At 42.2% G+C, this 12,447-nt stretch overlaps 1 protein-coding gene across 1 annotated transcript in view; it reads right to left on the reverse strand.

The window, feature by feature from the left end:
- CPNE4 (copine 4) overlaps positions 1–12,196 on the reverse strand; it is a 441,978-nt gene extending 429,782 nt beyond the window's left edge. Inside the window, exon 1 of the mRNA XM_043968781.1 lies at positions 11,742–12,196. The gene's annotated coding sequence lies outside the window, so the exon portion shown is untranslated. The remainder of the gene's footprint in view (positions 1–11,741) is intronic.
- Positions 12,197–12,447: the final 251 nt, after the last annotated feature.

Below are 12,447 nucleotides of genomic sequence, written 5' to 3' on the forward strand. Positions count from 1 at the left end.
AGATGCATAAATACATATAGATATAACCATATATAGCTATATCTACATATGTATATATAATTATATATGTGTGTATATCCATACACACAAAGCTATGACATAAAAGTCTGAACAAATGAATGACTCATTCAATCACCCACATATTTCCAAAACCTTTTTGTCTGGTATAATGTAGCTAAACTGAAAAGCCAGCCTATTAACTGTACATAGAGAAGATAGAATTTAGAGTTGGTAGGAACTTGAAATGATTAGTACATTATGAGGCCCAGAGAGCTCCATGATTTGCTTAGGGTCACACAGCTATTAAATGGCAGAGATAATGATGAGGAATAGGCCCTCCAGCTCCCACCCCACTTAGCCTGTCCTGTGTGTTGCTGCCTCTTATTACAGCTGTAATAACAAGTTTGCAGAGATCAGCTGCACCTGTGCAACCTCTCTAACCCAAAAACCTGCATCTGGCCACACTGTTCCCTTTTTGTTCATTGGTTTCTATGTACAAATAAATTTTTTTATCACGCATCAAATGAAAATCAGCTTGAGTTATGCCCTGAGAAGCTACATTTGACTTTACTCCCTGAAACTTAATGACCCCATAAAGCTTCTCCCATAAAGTTCCCAAAGGCATAAAAGTGCCTGTGGAACAAATATAGCCTGCCCAGGCAGGACCATGAGCTCCTGAGACCTTTGCATTCCCATTAAATGATGAATGCAAGCAATAATAAAGGGCAGTATTTGGGGGGAAGGAAGGGAAAGTTGCACAGAATCAAATGAGTTCTAGCTGTCAGAATTCCTCAAAAGTCTATGAGTTCCAGGTTGGAGCTATTTCTGCCATTATTATATAATGTCAAAATATCATCTATTTCCCTAGGCAGACTTTCTTGAGTTTCCCTTGCAGTGCCTTGTAAATTAAATAGACCACCTAAGGCAACAAACACAATGACCAAGTGTTTGTAACTGCTTTCTTTTTAAAAAACAAATTTAAGATACAGATCGTATTTTTAACTAATCATAACTGCCTCTATTAGCATGTCCTTATTCAGTCATTGATATTTAGCACCGTTTCCTCATTGACTGAATCCTAGCATTAATTCAAAGATCTATAGCTGGAAGGGACTTCAGAAAACAATTACTTCAATGCCATCATTTTATAGTTGAGAAAACTGAGGTGCCCCCAAAGTTTAGTGACTTGACCAAGGTCACTCAGGCTATGTTAACAGAGGATTTGAACCCAGGTCTTCTGACTCTAGATGCAGGGTTATGTCCAGTTAAATACATTATTGCTGTCCGGGGATGAAAGGGATGGGGAGCTCATTGCATTTAAGAATATCACTTTCAAAGCAAAACATCTTTTTTTTTCCCAAGAAGTTTTTCATCATATAGAAATTGGGGGAGGGGGAGGAAGGTGGGGATGAAGCAGCAGAAGATAGGGATTCACTCAGGCAAACCCCACTCTCCCCCCAAAGTGAGAGTTCTTTTATGATAACAAAGGTCAAGAGCAAACCCCATTCGGGGCTCAAAGACTAGGAAAGGGAAGTTCAATAAATGCTAATTCCTGAACTACAGGGAAATCCCACCAATTGCTAAGGATGTAAAGTGAATTGTAGAGACAGCAAGAGGGCCCCTGGCCCTTTCAGGAGCAGTGGTTAATACCAGATTAAATGTCTGAATGCCAGTGGTATAGAAGGGACCTGGCATTCTGTCTGTTGCTGGGTATCACATGGCAGAGTAATTGATTTTTGTATTCAAGCTGCACTCATGGCAGAGCACCCAACATACCTTGCACCTGAAATAAAGAGTAAAATAACAGGAATGGAAACAATGGGTTTTTTTCTCAAAGAAACATCAAGTTTCCAGACAATATCCAGACCAGGATTGTTCCCCAAGCTGTCTAGTAGGATAGAAAAGTTGCAGGCAGGTGGGTGGTGGAATGAACAACTCTCCTTGCTATTGCCATATAATTGATCCTCTGCAGTTAGCTCTGAGACACCTGTATTTAGTATCACCTGTTTTAATAACATGACCTATCCAAGGATTCTCAAGGTATCACCAGTCAAGAAACCAACCGACATGCATCTATCAAGTGTCTACTATGTGACAGTCCTGTACCAGGCACTGGTTATACAAAGGCAGAAAAGAAATACAGAACCTGCCCTCGATGAGCTTACATTCTATCTGGGGGGAGAAAACATGTGTGTGTGTGTGTGTGTGTGTGTGTGTGTGTGTGTGTGTGTGTGTGTGTGTACATTCTTAGAGGAGAGGGGATTTTGCCTGAGTGTACACACACACACAAACACAAGGCACAGAGGAAATACAAGGTCTTTGGGGTTGAGGAGAAGACACTAGCAGCTGGGGCCATGAAGAAAGATTTTTATCTCAGCAGTCTTTTAAAAACCCCTGTGAGATAGGCGGTGAAACAGAAAGCTCACAATCTTCAGAAAGAATTGACCCAATCTCTTGACAGTAGAAGGATGCCATTATCTCATAACCCACTATCTTGGAAATAGCCGTTCATGAACCTCTAGAGCTGCATTCCCCATCCAGCAGAGTAGAAGTCATGCTAAATGAATAGCAAAGAGTCCATTTTATGTACATTTCTCTCTGTAGCTCTGAGACCTCCCCTAGTTCAGGTTCTCATCTCTCCTCACCTAGACTGTTACAATGGCTTGCTAAAAGGTCTTCCTCATATGCTCTCCAATCTATGCTTCATGCCGATGGACCCAACTTACCACTCTTAGTCATTCCCACTCAAAAAGTGTCTCTCATTGTTTACTAAATAAAGTCAAACTTTCTGATCCTAGCATTCGGTGCTTCATTGAACCAGTTTCAACCTACCCTTCTCGTTTCCTCTCATAAAATAATAAAGCTTCTGTCCCTTTCTTTTTTATATTTTATTTATTTTATTCTGAACTTAAATAAAACATTCCTATAACAGTAGAATAGGGGGGGAAAGATGACTGTACATGAAACTCCTAATCTATTATAAACAACTTGCTATTCCTTTTAAAAATATAATAAAGTTATCAGGTAACTTTTTTTCCCTTTCCCCCCTCCCCTCCAATCCCCACATTCCTAGAGGTGGCTATCATTACACACATGTATGTATGTATACGTATATGTATTGTAAACCCATTCTATACATAATTCTATTTATCAGTTCTTTCCCTTTCTTTGGCTCTATACTGCCTAGAATGGATTTTCCCATATTTCTATAATGGATGTCTCTTCTCTGTAAAGCCTTCCCAACCCTTCCTTTCCCCCTTTCCCCCTCCCCTTCCCTACTTGAAAGTTTTTTCTCTTCAAATATCTGGAAGGACTTCTGCTTGGACTTCTCCTTGGCACTGTTCTCCTGTGCATCATAATGATTTATGTAAATACATTTCCACCCCTCCCCAATTAAATGGTAAACTACTGGAGATCAGGGTCTGCATCTTTTCTTTTTCTCCTCATTGCCTTTCACTTGGTAAGTGCTTAATAATTATTTGTTCAACAAAGCAACTGAATTGAATGATACAAGACAGTAGACTGAATCACAATTAAGTGCTAAATTATGTGGAACTTTCTCTTTGTGTTAAAGGCATTCCAAGTAGGGGAAGTTCAGGGATGGTTAGAGCACTTAGAGAAGGCTTCATGGAGGAATAGGAACTCCTAAAGAAGACAAAGAAGTTGGAAGAGCTTCAAAAAGAAGACAAAGGAAGGAACAAATTCAAGGATAGGCTACTTAATTTTCTTGGTGGAAAAATGGGAAATGAGATGGATAAAGAGTGTGCGTCCATCAGGGAAGGGTGATAAGAAAGTAAAAGGCTTGAAACAAATAACACTGGATGCTTTCCTCTCTCCTCACATTATCTACAGGAGTAATCAGATATAAATGAATTTGAGTTCTCAGCAGGAAAAAGTCTCACAATGGTAACGCCAGTGCACTAAGTTCAAATCACATCTCCAACACTTACTGTGTGACAATGGACAGACAAGTCATTTAGCTACTCATCTATAAAATGGGGTTAATCTTATATCTTTAAGACCTACCTCCAAAGGTTGTCATAAAGCTTAAGTGAAATAATGCCAATAAAAATAATGACAGCTATTATGTGTTTTTGTACTAATCTTGTGATTTCACCAGTGTAGTCGACAACTCAGCAAGCATTTATTAAGTGTTTACTATGTGCTGAGCACTGCAATAGGTACTGGGGATACAAGTCTATGACTTTAAGGAGCTCACATTCTAACCAGTGTAGAAATTCTTTGTAGATTCTACTCTGCCATTTAGTCTTAGAGAGCTGCCTGGGGTACTGGGAGGCTAAGCAATTTGCCCAGTTTCACACAACCAGTATTCATCAGAGGCAGGAATGGAACCCAGATTTGACCCCAAGCCAGTTTTCTATCCAATATGCCAACATTATTGTTATTATCAATTAATTGATTGATTGATTAGTTAATTAATTTTATTATTGTTATTGTTGTTACTATTATTGTTATTATCCATTTGTCTTTGTGGGATCAGAGGAGGCAGTTTAAGAGATAATGCCTACAGTAATTTGCCACTAACTATGGGCAAGAGAAAAGGAAAAAGAGCTGAAAGAAACAGATTTTGGTGAAGGAAATGATGGTTGAAAAGTGGAACAAGAAATTATTGAGAGAATTCTGGGGAAAGGAAGGGGAGGAAGGAGAAATAGAGGGAAACCCTAGGAGGACACAGGCTGGGTGTCCAAAAGAGAAGTGAGACACAGGAGCCAAGTCACTTTAACCTGGCAGGGGGTACTTCAAAACTGGGAAGTCCCTCAACCCAAGATTGACCCCATTCGCAATCCTTCTGCACAAGGAGGCAGCAGCCAGGTCCTGCATGCAGGTCTTAGGGAAGTTTCCCAGTCCAGTCTCCCAAGCAAAAAGGGCCATTGTTGGAGAGACCCACTCAAAGCTGAGCTGCTAAGCCACTCCAGATCCCCAGACCCCCAGCCCAGGCTCAGACAAGTTCACTGTCCTGATGCCCAGGCTGAGTCCCGGGAGGCCACCACTCTGCCAATGCGCCTGTGCCCTCTAGCGCCAAGCCACTGCAATGGCTGGATTGCTGCTGCAGAGGCTTCCCAGGATCCCAGCTCTCTCAGTCACTTCTTCCATGCAATCATCTGCTTCCCACTGGCCCTTTACTGTTCTCTTCTCAATGTGATCCCCTGCCTTGTCTCTAGTCCTCTAGATTCTAGGTCAAGGAGGTAGAGAAGTTTGCCAGTTGGCAAGGGTGAGGGTCTCCTCACTTATTTGGAGCCTCTGACACTTCCAAAAGAAAACGGTTTCTGTCTAGGCAAACGTCTAGTTCCAAGCAGGAGGTAGAAAGCAAAGTTTATGGGCTTTCTTGTTCCTTATAAAGGACCAAAAAAAAGGAAGAAAGGAGAGAAACACACACACACACATCCTTTTCCCTTAGTTAACAGAGAGCAACAGTGGCATTTTAAGTGGAAAGTAGATAGTGCATGAAAGATTACTCTTTGCTTAATGTTCACATTAATGGGGATGGGACCAGACCATGAATTAGTACAAATTTAATAAAAATCTATTGGGTAAATATTGTGCAGGCGCCAAGGGAGGGCAACCTAATAAGTTCCAATCCCTTTTTTTTCTAAATCCTCCAAGGTCAATTGGATCAATTCATCAACAGATGTTTACAAAGCCTCCAAGGGTATTGGGCATGTTGATAGATGCCCCTACCCCTGAGTAATCCTCTCTTTGTCAAATAAGTAATAAAATCAGATTTCAAATGACAAAGATGCAATCATTAGTTGTTTGTTAGTTTGGTAAAACCAAACCTAACCAGAACCATTTAACTGATTGAGGGTACTAAAAAACTATAGGGCTGGAATAAATCTGAAGACTCCATTCCCTGCATCCAGAACTATAACTGTCTACTCACTTCCTTTAAAAATCTCTTCACAAGAATCAGAGACTCAGCAGTAGTGAAAAGCACACTAAATTTGGAATCAGAGCACCTGGATGAGAAATCCGGTTCTCTTACTAAAGTCCCTGTGTGACCTTAGGAAACTCACTTCAGTATCTGTAAAATGAAGAGGTTGGATTAGATGATCTTTAAAGGTCTTTTCGATCTCTAAATCCTATAAACCAAGAGCTCAAATTATGAAATATCCATAAGAGAAAACGCCTGATGAAAGTAGGGGTGGGAGAGAGGGAGGCAGAACATGCCTCAGCCTTTTTACATATCAGATGTAGTGGGTAGTTTTCTTATGCCATAGTGGGTCCTAAAATCCTAACACCAGTGTTATCCTGGTATGGATGTGCCCCTAGATCCTTGAAGGCTATACCAAATGACTACAACCTTAAGCAGCTCCTACCAAGCTAGAAAGGCTTTGTGTATGGACCCCTTGATGGACCCCTTTATCTGTTGACTGAGGTTCAGTCTGGCTAAAGGCAAGGTGGCTCATCTCCAGGTTTACCAGAGAATGATGACTCTTTAAGCCACAAACATTATCAGGGAGTTTTTAAAGGATCACGGATATTAAACTTGAAGAGATCTCAAAGGCCAACTAGTCCAACCCCCTTCTTTTAAAGATGAAGAAACTGAAGCCCACAAAGGTTAAGAGACTTGCTCAAGATCCAAAGGTGGTAGAATTTGAATTAGGGTTCCATGACTCAAATTTAGCAGCCAAGTTCAGCAGTGTGCTGACAGTACTATTCTGCCTACTTCTATTAAGTCGCAGATGGTGGGGATCATTGTGGTGGGGGGAGGGGGTTATCCATACAAATGAAGTCACAGATCTGTTAAGTGTTAACATAAATATCAAGTTGTAGAAGGCTCACTTAAACACTTTTATTCTAGAGTTCATATAAAGGCATGGAATGTACCTCTGCATTGATAATTATCCTATGTGGACTCCCACATTTGGCAAATCCCAGAAATACCACCTAAGGCTTTGCTACCTATTATTAGTTACCCAAAGAAAAAGTAAAAAATAAAGCTAAGTAAAATTAAAGAGATAAAGAAAATAAAAGTTAAAAAACAAGAGATAATAAATCTGAGATATTCCCTTAGTTGGGCACTTGCTTTGCATTATCTCATATAAAGATCTTGGGCATATGGCCACACCCATACACAGATGCATCAGGAAACAATAGATTCAAGGCACTGGTACCATTTGTGAAGAACAGAGAACAAACCAATGAGACCTTGTAGATCAACTGAAAGTAATGAAAATAATGTGGTTAGTGTTTCATTCATCCTGTATTTTTTTGAGGAAAGAACAGTAACATGTAATACAATCACTATGAATGGTGAGTGTTAAGTTTTAATAAATACCATCATATTTATCTTGAACCATGTAACATTTTGTGTTAGGTTCCTGAAGGATTGTTCTTTAAAGCTGATCTTAGAATTCTTTAGATGTGATAATTATTATTAGCTGCCTTGAGATTTTGTGTGTTAATGTGCTAGCTATGGTTGCCAAGGAAAATAGAACTTAAGATACTGCAACAATCTAAAGACATTTCTGCTTGTTTGTTTAACATCAACATTAAGAATAGAAAGGCCAAATATATAGCAAACTTAGCACTGTTCCCACTTGAAAGGACTTCAGTTGTTTAGCTCTACTGTTAGGCACTAGATATGCCTCGTTCTTGCTATATCTCATGTGAATTTGAGAAAGAATCTTACCCAGTTTCATATCAGACAGAGGAAAACCCAGAGTTCTACCAGTGAGATCTTCATGTCTCTTTTCCCTTGACTTAGAACACTTACCCAAAATTCTGCTGGGATTGGAAAATGGGTATTGTTCTCACCTGGAGCACACTAGTCTGAATGGAAGCTAGTCAAACTTTTTTTTTGTTTATCTGAATAGAAGTAAACATGTTCATTGTCAGAGCTTGCAGGTATATAATAAGGGGCTGGCAGAAGCAGAGATATGTACAGTCACAGGGCCCACCTAATTGAATTATTAAGATGGAGGGGATGGGTCATACAGGTGAGAAGGAAGAATCCTTCTTTTTCGTATTGTCTTATTATGACAATTTCCTAAGCCACATCTCTTTTAAAAAAACTTGTGGATACATGAAAATAATTAATTAGGATGATGATGATGGTTAAGCCTAAGGCAATTTAAAGATAAAAAATAATTACTCCTACTTGGGTTAACCCAAGTCCAATGCTAAAAACCCATGAATAGGCAAACCCCCAGCCTTCCTACTCAATACTCCAAGGACCTCTGATATAATCACTGTGGGTACTTCTGAAATAACCTGGTAGATGGCCTTCCTGTGCTATTGTGGCCAAAAAAGGCATCACCATGTCACCAATCTGATGATGAGCCACCCTGAATGAAGCTAAACGCACCCTCGCATAATAAACACATAATCCAACATCACACCCATTAAGACTTTACAGCTAGATAGGACCTGCCCAAGATTTATTTCCCAATGGTGTAAGAGAATCAAATAACCCCTACACCATGATCATATATTTAGAACTGGAAGAGACTCAGAGGACATCAAATCTAACTCTCTTGTTCTATAGATGTGAAAACTTAGACCCAGGGAGCTGAAATTATTTGCCCCAAGTCTACAGGAAGTAAATTGCATACTCAGGATTTGAACCCACTCGCTCCACCGTATCATGTTACTTCTACATGTCATCACAATAGAAAGTTATTGGTTTCCTACTCCAAAATGGGGGCAAACTCACTACAAAGGAAAAGAAACTTTAGATGTGTGGATAACTTTTTCTATAGAAAGCTATTTTTAAAACAGTGTTTCCTCAAGACAAGACAATGACACAGCAACATCCCAAGACACATCATTGCTAATGGCCACCTAGATGAAGGAAAAAGCCTCTTTATTTCTCTCTAACCTCAAAAGAAAGACAACCTACAAACCTCAAACTAACTATTTTTATGGAAGGAATATTTAGAAGCTCCAACAGAAGTGGTTGTTTCATGCTGTGAAACTTACTGGACCCCATCTGTGCCTGTTCCCTGCAAAGTATTCTGGAAATATGCCTGGAAGAACAGAAAAAAGTGACTGATCATTTACAGAATAGTTACAGGTGTCACAATCCTGGCTTCCTCCGAAATGTAACAGAAGATTAACCATTTGGTAGTAGTTTAGCCCCATTCCTTTCTCTCCTGGGTCCTTGATAACTACTTATGTCAACATACACGAGGAGTCACTCACATGATGAACCAAAATTTCCTTCTAAGTAGCAAAAAAAAATCTGGAATTTGAGTATTTGGTTTCAATATTGATTAGAATAGTCTGTAACTTGTGTACAACACTGTTACAATCTTTCTGTGAAGGAGAATGGTGAGAAAGTAGTCTGAAAAACCTAATAAAGGAGGTTAATTTAGGAGTTCTTCCTGAGAGTTCTTCCATCCATCCTTGACCCCAATTCTCCATGTCTTCACAAGTGGAACTTTCTTCATGTTTAAAGCACTGATAGGTTACAGCTTCTTTATCAGTTTCTCCTTGTCTTAAAAAAAAAAGTCAGACAGCAAAAATGTGTTCAATTCAGAAGTAGCAGCTCAGAGAGAAAAATGAAATTCTCAGATGTCAAGTTTCCTGATCAAGTTCAGAGGCACACAGAAAAGCCTCTGTGTCAACCATGTCATATCTTCTGGGTACTTTTTTAAAGGAGCCTTCCCTATACGTTAGGGTGTGCAGTAATTTTCTTTGTACTGGCTGCTTGTTCAATTTCAAGCACTTTTGCTTACATTCAAATTCATGCAAAACACAAACCCACTATTGTGCCTAGTTGAGGTGGAATTGTGAAATTCAATATTTATTCATTCAACACATGTTAATTTATGTATAACTGAAGTAGCAGAGAATGTTAGTGGTGGGAAGGATAGAGACATTTTCTAACCCAACGTTCCCAGAGGAGCTTTTTTAACATAAATTTGGGGGGGGGGGGTATAGTTGATCCTTTTGTAATGGGAAGTTACAAAGAAGATGCCAGCTGAAGAAAATAGAAAATTTCTACTTCCACGTAAGTCAAAGTAGTTCTGCCTAAGCAAGTCTTTATTTAAATACTACACTGATGTGTGCGAGTTAAGTACTACATTGATGAGTGTGAGCCTTTTAGATACGGCCGGTACCTTGGACAGCGTAAAGTCTCAAGCACTGTTCTTGGCTTAACTATGACTAAGGAAATCGAGTTCCAACTACTAGCCAGAAAGTTAGGCAAAGGGAAAAAGAGCAAGACGGGATTTTTAGCCTTTTCATCCCGAGTCTGGGATAGATCCTGTCACCTCTCCAAATGTGCATTTTAATCACTCCCAATGCATGCTCTTCATAGCCCAGACTCCTCTTCATAGACATAAAGGGTTTGTTTACACGTGTTTTGAGAGAACTTCGGTCCTTCCGTTTGTTCCCACTGAAGCTCTCCTAGACGGCCCATCCCACTTCACACCACTACCCATCTCCACAACAGGAGCTTGCCGGTTACGCAAGAGTCCGTGGTCCTACTCTCTGCAATCTATTATTTATAGCTGCAGCTCTCGGATGGCCGCGAAGGTTGAGCTAAAAGAGGGATGGGCTTAGAATTAGGAGCTCCTACTGTTCGAGGCGTGAAAGGACCCAAGACCAGAATAGGGAAGGGCTCCGAAATTCTGCATTAAGGAGCTACAGATTCCACAGTGATTTCCAGAGATGGTTCTCTAAAAGGAAAAGTAGAAGTGAAGGAGGATGCGACTCGATCAAATAAACCCCTCTCGGCACTCTCCACTCTGTAACTGTAACATTTGCTGAGCGCCCACAAGGTGCCAGGCATTGTGTAAAATGCACAGCCACTACTATACACTTATCTCGCTTTGCAATTAGACAGGACAGGGGCTTTTCCCTATAGCCCTTCCTTCAACCATGTAATGGAGCCTTGTTTGTGATTTATTCAGTACCCATTTAGGCAAGGATTCTAGGTAGCAAAGAGCGGAACTTGAGCTATTTGCTAACCTTTCCAGAGAGTCTCTCCCCCCACCCCCGTCCCGCCCCGCCCTTTGCCTCCCAGTCTCACCTCCCTCCTCCTTTAGCCCCTTCCATTTCATTTTAGCAAAGGCAAAGAGAACAGAGGAGGTTTCTGCTCAGGTCTATCACGAGAGATGCAAAACTATTGACTGGTTTTAATCACGAGAAGCCCAGATGCAATGAAATATTCATCTGGACTTCACCGTAAGGGGAGGTTTTGAGGATGGAGGTGGAGATGGAGATGGAGATGGGGAAGTGAGAAGGAAAGTAGAGAAGGAGATTGGAGTGGGGGTGGTAGGGAGAGGACAGAAGCAAACACCAGATACATCAGGATGATGCTGGTTGCCATCGCAATTCCCCACACCCTCCTGTCAGCTGAAGAAGCTGCAACTTTGCACAGGACTCCTTCCCTCCTCCTTCTCCCGGGAGGTTCCCCACAACAACCCCTCTCCGGAAGTCGCTGCTGGTCTGTCCCCTTCTGGCGCGCTCCTGCTTCCGACCTCCTGGGTCCCCCAAATCCCAGGCAGCCTCCGTCTCCCCCCTCCCATCAGTGCTCTCCAGTTCTCAGAGTTAGGAGGCTGGGAGGGAGGGGATGGGCGGACGAATGGGATGCCACAGACTAAAGTTCTAGTCTTGCCATATCTTCACAAGGAGGGATAAACCCTTTCAAACACCTTTTCCTACCCCCCCCCCCCCCAAAGTTAGCTTTTGCTGCGCAGCAGCCGATGGAGACAGACTTTGCAACCGAGGCGTTGTACATACACAGGAATGCAGAGTTTGCATTTACCTACCTGGGTGGCCGGGTGGATGGGTCGAGGAGCAGAAGGAAAAGCCAAGATTCAGTTGCAGTGTGTCTGTCCTCTGTCCCAGACCCCCCCCCCCCAAATAAACCACAATCCTGTTATTGGGTGGGGGATTGACTATTGGAGTGGGTGTGGGAAGGGTTGGAAGGAAGGAGTGGGGTGGGTTTTGGTGGATGTTTCTTCCCTTTCCCTTCTTGGGTCAGTTTAGCAGAAGCCCAGGGCGCAGGCTCTGGTTGGAGAGTTTGCCGGCTCCAGGTACCCTGCCTCCATCCTCTCCGCGCATCCGCAGGGGGCTGGGGAGCGCAGCGGGCGCGAGTGTGGGCTCGGGCAGCTCGCTCTGCTCGGGAGTAGAAAGGAGGTGTGGTACCGAAGGAGGGAGGGAGCGGAGAGGGAGAAGGGAGGGGGGCGTGCGGGGTGGGGAGGCTAACGGTGTGGCCGGGAGGGAGACGGCAGCTTCCCCCCAGTGAGCTTTCCACCTTCTGACGAAGCCCGTGCGCCCGGCTCCGAAGCTAGACATTAGTGGGGAGCTGAGCTCCTCTCGAGCGCCCCCTGGGGGGTTCCGGCAGAAAGCAGCAGCGTCCCGGCAAAGGGATTCTGCTTACCCCAAACCTGAGGGTGGTCATCCATTTTTTTTTCTATTAAATGGTAATCAGGGGGCGGCTAGGTGGCGCAGTGGATAAAGCACCGGCCCTGG

The sequence above is a fragment of the Dromiciops gliroides genome, chromosome 5 (genome assembly GCF_019393635.1).
Source record: "Dromiciops gliroides isolate mDroGli1 chromosome 5, mDroGli1.pri, whole genome shotgun sequence".
NCBI classification, from domain to species: Eukaryota; Metazoa; Chordata; class Mammalia; order Microbiotheria; family Microbiotheriidae; genus Dromiciops; species Dromiciops gliroides.